This window comes from Carassius auratus, chromosome 44, assembly GCF_003368295.1.
Source record: "Carassius auratus strain Wakin chromosome 44, ASM336829v1, whole genome shotgun sequence".
In the NCBI taxonomy this organism is placed as follows: domain Eukaryota; kingdom Metazoa; phylum Chordata; class Actinopteri; order Cypriniformes; family Cyprinidae; genus Carassius; species Carassius auratus.
The window spans coordinates 13,002,200-13,007,068 of record NC_039286.1 but is presented as its reverse complement, the minus strand read 5'-3'; positions in this window follow the sequence as shown (position 1 = coordinate 13,007,068).

Genomic DNA, 4,869 nt, shown 5'->3' with positions numbered 1-4,869 from the left:
GGCTTTACTGAACACATTCGGGCTCCAGTCCCCTTAGCCCACCCCTAATGCCGCCTCTGCTTCCAGTAATGTTAATAGAATCAATTTGTTCAGAGTTAGGATATCTACTGTCTTCATCTAGCATTAATGTTCCCATGTTTTAAAAATGATCAAATGGAATGTTCCCTAAATGTACGCATAACCAATTTTTTTTTTAAACATTTGAATAACTTTTGAACGTTCAGAAAACATATTCAGAATTAACGTTTTTATTAAGGGGAATGTTAGCAAACGTGCTTAGAATATTTTTTGTTAGTTAGATTGTTGAATTAATTCTGCTTATTTTAAGTGTTTATTTTGCATTTAACTGAGCATTTATTTATTTATGGATGGACATTATTTTATTTATTTATTAAGGACACTTAGTAAAAGCATTTGAGTATGTAAGTGTGTGTAGCTATCATACATTTCAACATTTTTTATAATGTACTGTATATTATTTATATTTTGGGACTGCTTGGCATTTTGTTTTGTTTTTTCTTCATAGTTTTGAATGTTTAAGGTGCCATATTTATTTATTTAAATTTCAATTGACCTTTCAATGCATTTCAGAAGAAAAGAGCCACTTTTAATATTTGTAATTGTAAAGCCAAGTTGTTCTGCATCATTACTGACTCATCTTTATCTGGGATTGACAGATTCTCTGGTGTTATTGTTATTAAATCTGCTTTGTAAAGCATAAAGAATTTTTATAGGAAGTTAACAGTAGTCTTATTTAATGGGGCATCATCCCTTATGTTATGCAACTAAACCTGCATTTAGAAAACACTTTTCCTCTTTTCAACTTCCTCTGTTTTAGGCTGTTTTGTTTGAGAGGAGTAGATGGAGACCCAACAAAAAGCTTTAATAATGTGAAACCCTGAGAAGTCTGTCTTTTTAAAGCTGAATGACATTTGATTGATTTGTGAGATTCTGGAGCTGTATATGAATAACACGAGGCTGATGTTAGATTAAATTAAATTAATGCATTTAGCAGACACTTTTATCTAAAACAACTTCAGGCTAACATTTTTTACCTAACGTGTTCCCTGGGAATTGAACCCACAACCTTGTGCTGCTAACCCAATGCTCTACCACTTGAGCCACACTATTAATATCAGTCTAGCACGATAAAACCATCAAACCAGATCAGCTAGACCAGTGTAAACCAGTGTAAAACAGGCAAAACTAAAACCATCTGACCAGTGTTTGTGTCCAGCAGACAATGAAGACAGTTTACTCTGAAGTTACATCAGAGATGAAGCCTCTTATTCTCGTGTGGTTGTGTTTCTTTTGTCCTCTAGAGGGAGTTTGACTTCATCAAATCCTTGTAGACTCATTAAATAATTATTTAAACCAGATGCTGTATGTTTAATCAGCTTTCAAGTTTTTTTTAATGGTTATTAATAATGATAATATAGCTCTGGTTATTTCAAGGCAAGACATACACACATATATATATATATATATATATATATATATATATATATATATATATATATATATATATATATATATATATACATATTTATTTATTTATTTATAATGTGTGTGTTTAATATATGCCATATTTGATATATATCAAATATGACAAAAAATATAAATATTAAATTTAACCAAAAATATATATCAAGTATGACAAATACATATTAAATATACCCAACAATGTCATATTTGATATTTTTGTCATATTTAATATATATTTTTGTCATTGGATATATTTGGTTTCATTTAATATGTATAAATGTCTTAAAGGTCATTGAAGGTCACACTTAGAGCCACACATTATAATCTGATACAAAAAAAAAAAATCATTAGGGAATATTTCGTCAAATTCAGTCAGTAAACTCTGTCTACAAAGCATGACATATCTACCGTGCATTAAATAGTTTTTACGCCTGACCTCACTTGATTCAGGTTCAATTCTGCACTGGATCTTAGTATGAACAGTGTTTTTTCACACTAGATTCACAATATCATCAGCTGTCTGCATCAAACAAAGCGTCTGTAATGATGTGTCTGTGCTTCTGCTGTGTCTGGCAAGCAGTTTGTGACGGCTTGTTTTCATTGGTCGTGCTACTGAATAGATGAGATTGTGATTGGCTGCAGGGGGCAGGGGGCGGAGCTTAGAGGAGTGTCCAGTGCTGCAGTGTACCATCTCCGCTGATGAAGCTATACCCTCGGAGAGCCAGAGATACACTACTGAAGATACACATGGCTTATGTGTTAAAAAACTTATATTTAGGGTAAATACTTATAGTGAATAAAACAGGAATTTAAATTCAAACATTAAGTTTTGTGTACTCTAATGTTCAGAAGTTTGAGGTTGGTAAGGGTATTTTTTTTGTGTAATATGTGCTCACAAAGGCTGCATTTATTTGAAGAAGAATACATAAAAATAATCGGTTTATATAATGTTCTAGTCAGTAACCGATATGGAGGCTCACTTTGATATCAAAGCTGCTTTATGGCTGATTTTACTGTTAAATTTCATCTGAAACCTTGGGAAAGTCATTTTGTTGCCAGGAACATCAGTCTTGTCGTAACATGCTCAGAAGTGTCAGTTAGATTTTCTGGATACTTGCGGTGCAAATCTATCTGATAAATCTCATTAGTTCAAATAATTTCTTTTAGTTTTTTTACTTTGAAGAAAACATTGTATGAGAAATGGCTGATTTGTTACGAGGGTGTTGCTTTGCATTTGCTAGTGTTCAGTCCAGCAGGCTTTGTTTCTGAGATTTGTCTGAGATATAAATAGTAGTTTCTTTGTGTTTTTGTTGACGATGTGGTTCACTCTCGTCAGAAGTCTCATCTGATTAATATTCTGTGATGTGTGACGACTGAAGTGCTGATCTCTGTGTGTGTGTGTGTCTCCATTAATGAGTGTATCAGACAGTCAGCAGTTTGTGGTGGTGAGTTTGAGCGAGAGGAGGAGGAAGAGAGGATGAAGACGAGCCAATGAGAATGAGTCACAGATCAGACATTATCTAATGGAGACTGGAGACAAACAAACACACACACACACACACGCACACACACACACGCACTAACTCATATTTACCAGTGTATCTAAATCAGGACGTGTCAGTAAAACCTGTCCACGTCACATTTCAGACATATAAAATAAAATACATAACACAGAAAGACTGTTTTAGACTATTTTATCTGTTTTACTTTTACTGTAAAAAAGTACTTGTGATGCAGTGATTTAATTGAATTGATTGATTTAATAAATTATTAAATAAAATCAGTATGAATTATATTCAGTACAAAAGATGTATTTTTAACTAAATCATTTCCAATTACGAATTACAAGATTTTGTTTTTTTAATGCTTTGGCATGAAAATGTAAAAAAAAAAAAAAAAAAAAAAAAAAAATTCCTATATGCAGCTTTAATTTTTAATAAATAAAAATGTTTAGCAAATTCTAGTTTTTTATGCAATTAATCAAATTTTCCTGTCAAATTCTTTTTATTATAATACATTTGCATGTTTTACTTCTTCAGCATATTGAAAATCCATTTAATTATATTGTAATTATATTTATTTAATGATAAATTAAATTCAGCATTAATTCAATTCAGTACAACAAATACCACCATGATGTATACTTACTTTAAAAATGATGTATACTTACTTTATAAACTTATTCCAAGTCTAGAAATGTAAAATGTCTATATATATATATATATATATATATATATATATATAATTTTGCATGGTAAAATGAAGATCATTATATATATATATATATATATATATATATATATATTACTTATAATCTTCATACTATACAAAATTATTTTATTTCTTCTTTTGATTTTGAGGTGCAATATGACCTACATGTTCTTGAGCTTCCTCATCTGTTAGCTACCCTAGAGCTTCTGATTGTTTATAATAATTGCAAATCTAAGAAATAAAAAAAAATCACAATTGACTATACTTTGTATGTACATTACTATATTGTACTTGACTTTATTTTGTATTCTATACAAGCTTTTCTCAGATTAAACTCACTTCCTGGAGCGATTTAGTCCCTATAGTAAAAAAACCAAACAAACACAGTGACCTTGTTCGTAGTCCTGACAAAGAATAATTCGATCTGTTCCTGCCTGTGTTTGTCCCATCAGCTCTGTCTCCGTGCTTCATATTTCACTGGGGTTAAAGTCTCAAGCTGTCGGAAGCTCGCTGTCTCATTACAAAACTGCCCTCTCTCTCTCTCTCTCTCTCCCTCTCTCTCTCTGTCTCTTTTTCTCTCGCTCCCTCGCTCTCATTCTCTCTCTCTCTCTCTCTCTCTCCCTCGCTCTCATTCTCTCTCTCTCTCTCTCTCTCTCCCTCGCCTTTCATTCTCTCTCATTTTCTCTCTCTCTCTCTCTCTCTCTCCCTCGCTCTCATTCTCTCTCTCTCTCTCTCTCGCTCCCATTCTCTCTCTCTCTCTCTCTCTCGCTCCCATTCTCTCTCTCTCTCGCTGCAGTAGGGTTGGTGTGTTGTGGTGGGGGTTGGATCTGTGTGTGTGTGTGTGTGTGTGTGTGTGTGTAAAGTGCAGGTCTCAGCAGGCTGGAGCTCACACACCATTGTCCTCTCAGATCACACAGAGAGAGTGTGTGTGAATGTGTGTATGTATGTGTGTGTGTGTGTGTATGAGGACGCTGCATCTTCTCACTGCAGCACCACTGATGTTCCCGCTCCGAGGAATTCCCCGCTCCAGGATTGTGTGCGTTTGGAGGGATTTAACGCTTGGATACTAATGGCACCAGAGCTGAACATCACGGACAGATCTAAAGCGTGGTGTTTTTGGTGAACGCAGCTCTCGTGTGTGTGTGTGTGTGTGTGTGTGTTGGAGAGGCAGGC